This window comes from Aquarana catesbeiana, linkage group LG05 (genome assembly GCF_042186555.1).
Source record: "Aquarana catesbeiana isolate 2022-GZ linkage group LG05, ASM4218655v1, whole genome shotgun sequence".
NCBI lineage: Eukaryota > Metazoa > Chordata > Amphibia > Anura > Ranidae > Aquarana > Aquarana catesbeiana.
The window spans coordinates 4,596,415-4,609,456 of NC_133328.1; the positions used below are offsets into that span (position 1 = coordinate 4,596,415).

Below are 13,042 nucleotides of genomic sequence, written 5' to 3' on the forward strand. Positions count from 1 at the left end.
GTTTTTGACCAGGCAATGCCTCCTATGTTTCCTTTTCTCCTCCAAGGCTGTGCCTGACTGAGACTATCAACTACACTGATGTTAGGTCCTCGCACATTTGGCACAGGACGCTGGCGAAACTCCACCATTCTTTTACTGCATGGCAGCACTGGCTCGGCTCTGGGACACAAGGCCAGCCTTCCTGAGCTATCTATTAGCATACCTATCTCACCCTCACCTGAGCTTGCGGCACTCTAGTATGTTACACCTGGCCCCTGGCACCTCCTGGCCACTCATTTTTTCTTTTCACTGCTGCTGATACATTGCTGAGGCACTCCCCATCGTGGAAGACTGGAGGGGGCAACAGGAGATCCTTGCCTTGGAAATTTAGAGTTTGTAGTTACCAGTGTTATATACTGTTGAACAGTTTAAGTGTGTGCTCCTAGCTAACACTAGGTGTTTTTTGATTTTCATATATAGGTAGATCCCAACTGTCTTTTAATTTTATACAGGTTTGTAGGCGGTTGCCTCCGGACTAAACTGAACTTGCTGACCGCCTGAGTGTTCGGTGGTCGTTCGCTTCTCCACTTGCCCCCATAGGAGACTTTCTTACAGTGTGATGGGTCTAGTTTTGAGTTTAAGCTCTCCGAGTTCCCCAATGGACGTGCGGGGTGGGCGGGGTTAGGTCTATAGGTTAAGACTGTTCTTTTCTTGTTGTTTTGAGTTTACTGAGAATGTGTGCAGTGGTTTGCCTTGGACACCTATTCCAGCCCTTGTCATAACCGAAGGCTGGGTGTCCAATGCCTCCAAAGTAGATGGTTCTGTATTGCAGGGTGAATGCCTCACCCCGGGGCAACCTTATCGATGCTCCCCCTGTGGTTCCCAAGGGGAATATCGGACCATGCCAGTGGTGGCTGGTGCTCAAAATTTTTGGGGGGCACAAACAAACTAAAAAATTCTGAAAAATACTTAAAAAAACCCATCAATTGCAGCCTCACTGTGCCATCAATTGCAGCCATTGTGCCCAGCAAATGCAACCACTGTGCTATCAAATGCAGCCACTGTGCCCATCATATGCAGCCACTGTGCCCATCAAATACTGCCACTGTGCCCATCATATGCAGCCACTGTGCCCATCATATGCAGCCACTGTGCCATCAAATGCAGCCACTATGCACATCAAATGCAGCCACTGTGCCACCAAATGCAACCACTATGCCCATCATATGCAGCCCCTGTGCTCATATGCAGCCACTGTGCCCAGCATATGCAGCCACTGTGCCCACCAAATACAGTCACTGTGCCCATCATGTGCAGCCACTGTGCCCACCAAATACAGTCACTGTGCCCATCATATGCAGCCACTGTGCCCATCATATGCAGCCACTGTGCCCAGCATATACAGCCACTGTGCCCACCAAATATAGTCACTGTGCCCATCATATGCAGCCACTGTGCCCACCAAATATAGCCACTGTGCCCACCAAATACATTCACTGTGCCCATCATGTGCAGCCACTGTGCCCATCAAATACAGCCACTGTTCCCATCATGTGCAGCCACTGTGCCCACCAAATATAGTCACTGTGCCCATCATATGCAGCCACTGTGCCCACCAAATACAGTCACTGTGCCCATCATATGCAGCCAGTGTGCCCATCTTATGCAGCCACTGTGCCCACCGACCCCCCCATTCGCGAGGCTCGTGGCTCTGGCAGCGCTTTGGCCAATCAGGAAACAGGTCTGATGCCCTGCCTCCTGATTGGCGGGGAGGAAGGTTAGTGTGAAAATAGTAAAAATTAATTTGTTACCGTTACACAACTGGGTGGGATTAGGGCGCACTCTCTGCGCCCTGAGCCCACCCTATTTTGAAGCCTATTAGAGCCTCTGGCTCTAATCAGGTGCTTCAAAAAGTACCACCCCCTCCCGCCCCCGCCATAGGAATCCATGCGTCCGGCGTCCTGAAAGGGGCCGGGCGCATGGATGGGGGGACGGGGCCCGTGCGCCCACAATGCACGGGCCGCCACTGGACCATGCTCTTATGCTCCTGTGCCTACAGACTCAGGCACCCCCCTCGGAGAGACTGTGGCGACTATCTCGCTACTGGATCTCCGATGAGACGATAGAAACTGAGATCTCCAAGTGTATCTCTGACTTCTGGTTGTCCAATGCTGGAGCCTCTCCCTTGCACAATTGGTGGGATGCCTTTAAGGGGTATATCAGGGTGTACCACCAACCCTCTATCTCAGGAACATTGCATAATGCCAAAATTTCTATTGAGGAGACCAAGGCTCCATGTCTGGAATCCCCCCAGTATGTCCTGACCCAGAACCAGATCACCTATTTGCATATGCAGGCGGCCTACCGAGAAGCAACCCTTCTGTGGGTGGCAAGGGCTAAAAAGCAGCAACCGGCACAAATGCATCACATCTTTTAGCAGGGGTAGAAAACTGGACGTCTCCTGGCTTGGCTAGTTAGGGGATAACAACCCACAGCCACCATTGCCCGTATGCAAAATGCAGACGGGGTGCCGGTGGTAGATCAACAACCATCAACGCACGATTTTACTCTTCCAAGGCGGATTACTCAGGGGATGAACTATATTCCTTCCTTGGGCAGCTCACCTTTCCTACTCTTAGTGACGAGGCCCGTACTCATCTGGACAGTACAATCACCCTTGAAGGGGTACAGCAGGCCCTCAGTGAATTACAGGCGGGAAAAACTCCGGGTGTCGACGGCCTCCCCCTGGAATTCTATAGGCAATATGGGGAACGGTTGTCACCCAGACTGCACGAGATGATAGTCAAAACCCTGAAAGACACCACTCTCCCAGCTTCTATGGCGGAAGCAATCGTTGTGGCCATTCCCAAACCGGGTAAAGACCCTGAACTCTGCACCTCCTATCGCCCCATCTCTCTGATTAATGCAGCTGCTAAGATTCTTACTAAAGTTCTAGCTAGAAGACTTAATGAGGTTATTCTTACCCTGCTGATACATGAAGACCAAACCGGATTCATGCCCGGTAAGGTGACCCATATAAACCTCTGCAGACTGTATACAGTTCTGGGCACCAAGGAGTCCCTCACCCAATGCGATGCAGTGGCCTCCCTGGACGCAGAGAGAGCATTTGATTCGGTGGAATGGAATTACCTATGGGAGGTTCTGCATCGTTTTTGGCTTTGGCCCTAATTTTATATCCTGGGTGCAGGTTCTCTATAAGTCCCCCAAGGCTAGGGATCACACTGGGACTGATTCATAGTGATTTATAGGGACCTAGCCCAGTTCATCCCTCTCAACCTGACCCCAGTGATGCCCCTCCTGACTTAGAGATACACTGCCCCTTACCCCAGTCGGACGGGTCAACCTCGTTAAAATGTCTGCGCTGCCTAAATTTTTGTATATATTTAGACGGACCCCGGTACATATTCCGAACGCGTTCTTTAAAAAACTAGACAGCTTGATTACCTCATTTGTTTGGGATTGGTATCATCCTGTCAGGGCTGGACTCAGCCCTTCCTTCTCTGAGCTGGCCGCTCAGCTGTCAGCTAATTGCCAGCTCTCATCTCTCTCCACAGTTACTCAGCTGTTGATGATATCCTGCTCGTCAGTCCTGCCTACTTAAAGCGGAGTTCCACACAAAAATGGAACTTCCACTTTTTGGAACCCTCCCCCCCTCCGGTGTCACATTTGGCACCTTTCAGGGGGGAGGGGGGTGCAGATACCTGTCTAAGACAGGTATTTGCACCCACTTCCGGCATAGACTCCCATGGGAGTCTATGCCTCTTCCCGTCCCCACCGCGCTGTCTGCTGGGAACACACAGCTCCCAGCAGAGAGCAGGGACCACTTGGGACGTGCAGCGCGACTCGCGCATGTGCAGTAGGGAACCGGGAAGTGAAGCTGCAACGCTTCACTTCCTGATTCCCTCACCTAGGATGGCGGCGGCAGTTGCCGAGAACCGAGCGGGTTCTCTGCGTCCCCTGCCCACATCGCTGGACCCCAGGACAGGTAAGTGGCCATGTATTAAAAGTCAGCAGCTGCAGTATTTGTAGCTGCTGGCTTTTAATATTTTTTTTTTTTTTTGGCGGTGTGGGTGAACCCCCGCTTTAAGCCGTCCAGCCCAGAGGATCTCTGCCTTCGCCTTGGTCAGCATCACAAGAAACATCTCCTGCGTTCCTGTTTATAGACTGGCTTTGCTGATATCCCTTCTGGCTCCAGATCCTGCTTGCTGTTCCACTACATTGATCCCTGACTTCTGGCTTGGCTGACTATCCGTTCCGGTTACTGAACTTTGGCTATGTTTTGACTACATTTGTTCTTTTTACTTTTATTATTAAACAAGTGTGATTTAACTGTACTTCTGTCTCAGTCTGATTTCATGGTTTCTGACAAATCCCTAGAATAGCTAAATCCACTCTGCAACTGCCTATCACCTTGGGAGGACTTGCCTTACCCTGCTTTCTCAAATACTATTGGGCTGCTGTCCTTGTCACGCTCAGATGGTGGTTGTCTGAGGAGCCGGGCCAACCCCGCTTCCACATTGGAGGCGGCGTTGCTTGGGTCCTACTCTGAATTGCGGCCATAGGCGTGCGCACAGGGTGTGCCAGGTGTGCCTGGGCACACCCTAATCGCCTTGTGTGGTGCATATTCCCCCCTGTTCAGACCACTGATATTTCATCCCAAAAAAAAAAATGTTACAAAATAAAATACTTTAAAAAGAATAAAAATAAAACTACTGACACTGTCCACTGCCCTACTGACACCATCAGTACATATACACATGCATTTGAGCTTTGGGGTGCACACCCTAATGCAAGAGGCTGCGCACACCTATGATTGTGGCATCTAATACAACGTGGGCCTAGGTCCAACCCAAATATCACTCCCTTGATGCGGACCACCCTAAGGGTGTGGGAAATTGTTCGGGCCAAGGTCCAGAAGCCCAACGGCTGGTGATCCCCCCCCCCCCCCCCCCCGCTGTGGAGGAATTCGCGGTTGCCGCATTTCCAGGCTATTCCAGATCCTGCGCTGTGGGCCTTGCTTTGAAATTAAGACACTGGAGGACATAGTGTCCCCTGATGCCCCCTCATATTTGATGACTTAAAACAGCAACGAGGGCTACCTAACCACATGTTCTTTAGATATTTGCAGCTCTCCGCCATGCTTGTTGGTCCCAGTTGCCTCTACCCCCTGTGCTGGAGATCACTGGTTTCGAATGGATACTGAGAGCGGTGGATGAAGCTAAACCCCTTTCCACTCTATACTCTGCCCTGGCGGGACTGTTCTGAGTGTGGCAGGCAGATGTGCCCACACTGGTCGATGATGACTGGGAAGAGGGCATTCAGCAATACCACTCTCTGGTGATCTCCGCCGGAGACAGATTCATTCAAATTAAGTTTTTGCAAAGGGCACATTTTTCTCCTCAGTTACTAGCCAGAATATATCCCAATAGAAGCTCGCTCTGCCCCAAATGCGCTTCGGAGGGGGGCTCTTTCTTTCATGTTTGGTCCTGTCAGAATATACAACCTCTCTGGAAGGGAGTCGTCAATGTCATTAATTCTGTAAGTAAACTAAAAGTACCCTGTGACCCCATACCATTATTACTTGACATTGGAAGCCCCCCCCAATCCAAGGAACTATTTGTATTCTATGTGGTCTTTTATGCCAGGAAGGCGATTGTGCTACAATGGAAGGGATCCTCCTCTCCGACGATACAGCAGTGCAGAGCCCTAATAAATGCGGCCCTTCCATTGTACAAGCTGACCTATCTGGGACACAATTGCCCCAAAAAATTTAATAAGGTCCGGGCGACCTGGGTTCGCCCCCCAAAAGTTTGATTTTTAAAATGTAACTTTTGATGCAAAAGTGATCACAGACTATAGTCAGCTGTGTGCGGCATTCATACGGCTCCATTCACCTTCCGCCATTGTATCCTGCAAATGACTGTATAGAATCAGAATTACAGTGCGGACACCACAGAACACAAGTTACACGATTTGTTGCCAAAATGTATTTCTTTTAGTCATAGATAGTGCAGGCAGTGCCGGGAGAAGGTCACCTAGAGCCCGGGGCGAACATGCCGAACTGCCCCCCCAACATGTATGAGCATTATGTTTCAGCAAAATCCCCCCCCCCCCCAAAAAAACCACTGACCACTATTCTGCATGCTTACCCCTAAGCATAAATCATCCCTCCTCCAAGTACAAATCTGCCCCCCCCCCTGCTAAAATCCCCCCTCTTGGCACAAGAGGAGGTTGGCTGGCCGTGCACTGTTTGCCGCTACCCCCCTCAAAAAAAAAAATACCACCGCCACTCCAGGAAATCCTCCAATATCCCTCCTTAAGCCTCGCACACACAATCGGATTTTCCGCAGACAAAACCTCAGACTTTTGTCCGAAGGGTGTTGGCCAAGGAACTTGTCTTGCATACAAATGGCAAGGAATTGTTGGCCAACAAACACGAATGTAGTGACGTACTTCGTGGTTTTTCAAGCTCCTTAGCGCCACCCTTTGGGCTTCTTCTGCTAATTTCGTGTTAGTAGAAGTTTGGTGAGTGTTGATTCGCGCTTTTCATATCACGCTTTTCATTTCGCGCTTTTTAGTTCGTTTCCGATCGGCCGTTCGTCAACCAGCCATGTTGCGGAATCGGAGGAGAGAACGTGTTATTTATTATTAGCCTTGGAGTTATTGCTTTGACCCAAGTCCAGTCCAGGAACAGGAGGAGGAGGATTTCTTGGACAAAAAAGTGGTTGCTTTATTAATGGTGACCAATTATGTCATATGCCTTTGCTGCGGGAGCTCCAGGAGAATAATCCGGATGATTTTTGGAATTATCTCCGGATGACGGACCCCTACTTTCACCAACTCTTGGCATTGCTGACCCCCTATATTAAGAAGCAGGACACATGCATGAGGCTTTTATTTTATTTTTTGGTTGAATAATAATGATTTGATATATTTTCTATATTTTTGGATGCATACAATGCAGTTTTTGGTTAAGTTCTATTGGCAGATAGCATGTCTAATTTTATTTGTTTTCTTTTTTTAATGCACAATAAAAAAAATTGTGTAGAATAATACTTGGCTGTGTGTTTTACTTCAAATGACAGTTTGGGAGTCGGCAGTTACATTTAAAAAAGATACAATGTAACATTAACAAGAGACACCAACATAGTTGTATCTTTGATTCAAAAAATTCCGGGATAATAATGATGTTGTGGTAACTTGCACCAAAAAACAAAAAAAAAACAAAAAAAACCAAAAAAACATAATAATATTATTCTTGATATCACTAGGAAAAGAAAAAGCCTTTGAAAATGTGTTTGCAATAACTCCATCAGTATCACCAGCAAAGCAGCTTCATTATTATCCCATTAAAGAAGAAGAGAATTGTGCGCTGCGTTTCCAGATTTTATAATTTGCCGCGTCACAAATGTTACATAGTTACATAGTAGGTGAGGTTGAAAAAAGACACAAGTCCATCAAGTCCAACCTATGTGTGTGATTATGTGTCAGTATTACATTGTATATCCCTGTATGTTGCGGTCGTTCAGGTGATTATCTAATTGTTTGTTGAAACTATCAATGCTCCCCGCTGAGACCACCGCCTGTGGAAGGGAATTCCACATCCTTGCCGCTCTTACAGTAAAGAACCCTCTACGTAGTTTAAGGTTAAACCTCTTTTCTTCTAATTTACGAATGTTGATTCTCCATTACGATCACTAGTTTACAAGACCGGCCGCTTCCGGCTCGCCCTCGCTTTCGAGCATGCGTGTTTGTAGTTTGGACTTTTGTCCGACGGACTTGTGTACACACGCTACAGAAAGTCCGACAACAGACATTTGTCCGCGGAAAATGTTAAAGCCTGCAATCCAACATTTGTCCGCGGAAAACCCGACAATTGTCCGATGGGGCGTACAACTGTTTCCGCCAACAGCCTGACATCACACAATTCCCATCGGAAAATGCGATCGTGTGTACGCGGCTTTAAGCTATTGTCCCTTAAAACAGGTGTCCCCGGTAGGGGGGGGGGGTCTTACGGTCGGAGGAGGGGAGACTGTGATGTTCATCCTCGCCTCCTCCATTCACACAACTTCTTGCGTTCAGTGAAAAGAATTGAAAACCTTTTCTCAATGGACGAGGGGCCGAGCGAGCGACTCGCTGCGATCCAGTGGGAACTGCGAGTCTCGGCGCCAGACGTTTGATTACTTGTACTGTACGGGGTGAATGGAAGTCAGAATATTCCGGAAAGCTGCACACACTGCTGGCTTTGTCCCATTTATATGGTGCCCAAATATTGTTTTTGTCCGGAGCTCAGCTTTAATCAAACAAAATGATGTCGATCCAACAACACAGGTAAAAGATCGGCAGAACAAGGAAGCTATTTACAAAGGAGTCCAGGCAATGAAGGTCACCATTGTGGCGTCTTTCATCGGTCAGGGAGCGAACAAAGTGGTTGTAAACCTTTCCGTACACCCGGTGCGGTGACTGGAGATAACACGGAGATGAAAAAAAAATCCTCCTACATACGTTGTGCCTGTTTTTCTGCAGTCCTTTTCTCCTCTACAGCCACTCAAAGTCTAGAATTTGCACAGCTGCAGAAGGCAGTGGGCGAGGATCTTATGTCCTACACTGCACATCGTAGAGCTGAGTGTAATCTGAGACCTGAGTGGAGGGAATGGACATCCCCCCCCAAAAAATAAAAATCTCATATGGAAACATGTACAGCTAAGACTGTTAATCACCTTCTGTGTGCTGGGGGGTGGGGGAGGGGGGAAGGACCACCCCCAGGATTCTGTAGTCTTGGCATACACTGTCAGAAGGGACTCATGGGAGGAGGGAGCAGGTAGGAACTCTACTAAGTGCTTTAGAATGAGGCAAGTACATACTAGAGTGCGATATACTTTGTTCATTTTTCATTTGAAAGATTTAGGCTCCATTCACGATTGTGCGACTTGTCATGCGACTTCGGACACTAAAGTCGCACTCCATGTTTTTCAATTACAACCGTTCAAATATGTGCAACTTAACGTTGCAGCGACTTTCAGGCTGGGTTCACAATGGTGCGGTGTCAGACATCCCATGTGATTCGAAACTGCATGCCTGTGCGCATCGCATGCGCTTCCTGTGCAAAGCGAATTTATGGCTGAAATCGCATCAGATTCACACCACGAATGGTGCAGGACCCTTTTATTTGTCAGCACTGGAATCGAATCGCATGGGTGTTCAGACCCATTGCGATCAGATTCCACAGTTCGGCACTGCGTTCTGCGAACAGATTAACTCTATATTGACACCCGCAGTGGTTCGCAGAGAGCAGTGTGAACTGCCTGCGAGTCAGATGCGATGCGGGAAGTCGCACAGGAATCGCGGTGGTTCCCGCATTGCACCAGTATAAACAGAGCCTAAAAAGGTTCCTGCGCCACTTTGGCCTGAATTTCATGCGGCTTTAGTGCCATAGACTGCAATGTAAACCCTCAAAAGTCGCACCTGAATGTTATACGTGCAACAGTTGTCCATTATCATTGGCCAAAGCCAAAGTGGCATCCAAGTCGCATACATCCAAAGTTGCGTTTAAAGTTGCATCAAAGTTGCACTCCAAAGCCGCAGGACTTTGGAGTCCTACAAGTGTGACTGGAGCCTTACAACCATTTGAAGTCATAATGACCCGTGGCTTGGAGGTTAGCACCTCTGCCTTGCAGACACTGGGGTCCTTGGTTGGAGGATGGTCAGGACACCATCTGCATGGAGTTTGCATGTTGTGCTTGTGTGGGGGCTCTGGCTTCCTCCCACACCACAAAGGCATGCTGGGAGGTTAATTGTCTCTTGTCTAAAAGTTGGTCCTCATATGATATTCTACTGAAGACACACCAACCGTCCCAACGCACATGACGTCCCTACGAGGAAACATGAGATATAAAATAGAATATTTTGTCTCTGTTTAGTAAATTTCCTGTGTGAAAGTTATATTTCCTGTACTTCCCTCCTAAAAATCAACATTGAGGAAGTGACCCTCTACCTTGTGGCTGTTCTACAGAAGTTTTACCACTACGACTTCCTTACTGCTTATCTTAAATTCACTACCAGCTCATCCACTACATGTGTGCACCATATCACCAACATATCACCACCATATGCACCAACATATCACCGACATATCACCAACATATCACTGACATATCACCACCATATCACTGACATATCACCACCATATCACCAACACATATCACCACCATATCACTGACATATCACCACCATATCACTGAACATATCACCAGACATATCACTGAACATATCACAGCAACAATTATCACCAACATATCACCACCACCATATCACCAACATATCACCGACATATCACCACCATATCACCAACATATCACTGACATATCACCACCATATCACTGACATATCACCACCGTATCACCAACATATCATCACCATATCACACACTATATCACTGACATATCACCGACATATCACCACCATATCACCAACATATCACCACCATATCACCCACCATATCACTGACATATCACCACCATATCACTGACATATCACCACCATATCACCAACATATCACCACCATATCACCCGACATATCACCACCATATCACTGACATATCACCACCATATCACCACCCATATCACTGACATATCACCACCGTATCACCAACATATCACCACCATATCACCGACATATCACCACCATATCACTGACATATCGCCAACATTTCACTGACATATCGCCAACATATCACCACCATATAACTGACATATCACCACCATATCACTGACATATCATTGACATATCACCACCATATCACTGACATATCACCACCCCATATCACTGACATATCATTGACATATCACCACCCATATCACTGACATATCCCCAACATATCACCACCAATATCACTGACATATCACTGACATATCAGCTCCGATATCACCACCATATCACTGACATATCACCAACATATAAACCACCATATCACTGACATATCACTGACATATCACCACCATATCACTGACATATCCCCAACATATCACCACCATATCACTGACACATATCAAAATGACATATCAACAACCACCATATCACTGACATATCACCAACATATAACCACCATATCACTGACATATCCCCAACATATCACCACCATACTCACTGACATATCACTGACATATCAGCACCATATCACCACCATATCACTGACATATCACCACCATATCACTGACATATCACCAACATATCACCACCATATCACCACCATATCACTGACATATCACTACCATATCACCACCATATCATCGACATATCCCCAACATATCACTGACATATCACTGACATATCCCCAATATATCACTGACATATCCCCAACATATCATCACCATATCACCACCATATCACTGACATATCCCCAACATACCACTGACATATCACTGACATATCACCACCATATCACTGACATATCCCCAACATATCACTGACATATCCCCAACATATCACTGACATATCTCCACCATATCACCAACCTATCACTGACATATCACCACCGTAGTGGATAGCACTCTCGCCTAGCAGTAAGAAGGGTCGCTGGTTCGAATCCCGACCACGGACACTACCTGCCTGGAGTTTGCATGTTCTCCCTGTGTCTGCGTGGGTTTCCTCCGGGTACTCCGGTTTCCTCCCACACTCCAAAGACATGCTGGTAGGTTAATTGGATCCCTGTCTAAATTGTCCCTAGTATAGGTATGAATGTGAGTTAGGGACCTTAGATTGTAAGCTCCTTGAGGGTATAGGGACTGATGTGAATGTATAATATATATATGTAAAGCGCTGCGTAAATTGACGGCGCTATATAAGTACCTGAAATAAATAAATAAAATAAATAAATAAATCACTGACGCAGGGCAGGCGGGGGTGAGAGATGATATCATCTCTCTGCTCGCTGATTGGCCAGCCGCCCGCTCACACACCGAGCCGCCCAGCTGACCACCTGCTCTCTCAGCTGCCGCCGAGCCGCCCGCCCGTTCACACACCAAGCCACCCGGCAGCCCGGCCCGTCCGCTCTCTCACCCCACTTCCCCAACTTCATCAATTAGCCTTCCCTCTCACCTCCATCAATGAGCCTTCCCTTCCCACCTCCATCAATAAGCCTCCCCCCACCTCCATCAATGAGCCTTCCCTCCCCACCTCCATCAATGAGCCTTCCCCTCCCCACCTCCATCAATGAACCCCTCCCCCCCACTCCATCAATGAACCTTCCCTCCCCACCTCCATCAATGAGCCTTCCCTCCCCACCTCCATCAATGAGCCTTCCCTCCCCACCTCCATCGATGAGCCTTCCCTCCCCACCTCCATCAATGAGCCTTCCCTCCCCACCTCCATCAATGAGCCTTCCCTCCCCGCCTCCATCAATGAGCCTTCCCTCCCCCCACCTCTATCAATGAGCCTTCCCCTCTCCACCTCCATCAATGTGCCTTCCATCCTCACCTCCATCAATGAGCCTTCCCTCCCCACCCTCCATCAATGTGCCTTCCATCCTCACCTCCATCAATGAGCCTTCCCTTCCCACCTCCATCAATAAGCCTCCCCCCCACCTCCATCAATGAGCCTTCCCTCCCCACCTCCATCAATGAGCCTTCCCTCCCCCACCTCCATCAATGAGCCTTCCTCCCCACCTCCATCAATAAGCCTTCCCTCCCCGCCTCCATCAATGAGCCTTCTCCTCCCCACCTCCATCAATGAGCCTTCCCTCCTCCATCTCCATCAATGAGCCTTCCCTCCCCACCTCCATCGATGAGCCTTCCCTCCCCACCTCCATCAATGAGCCTTCCCTCCTCACCTCCATCAATGAGCCTTCCCATCCCCACCTCCATCAATGAGCCTTCCCCCCCCTGAGCCTTCCCTCCCCACCTCCATCAATGAGCCTTCCCCTCCCCCACCTCCATCAATGCGTCTTCCCCTCCCCACCTCCATCAATGAGCCCTTCCTCCTCACCTCCATCAATGAGCCTTCCCTCCCCCACCTCCATCAATGAGCCTTCCCTCTCCATCTCCA

At 48.3% G+C, this 13,042-nt stretch overlaps 1 protein-coding gene across 2 annotated transcripts in view; it reads right to left on the bottom strand.

Moving 5' to 3' along the window:
- The window catches only part of LOC141144041 (calcitonin gene-related peptide type 1 receptor-like), a 109,047-nt gene that overhangs the window by 94,720 nt on the left and 1,285 nt on the right, over positions 1 to 13,042 (bottom strand). The gene's annotated exons all lie outside the window — the stretch shown is intronic.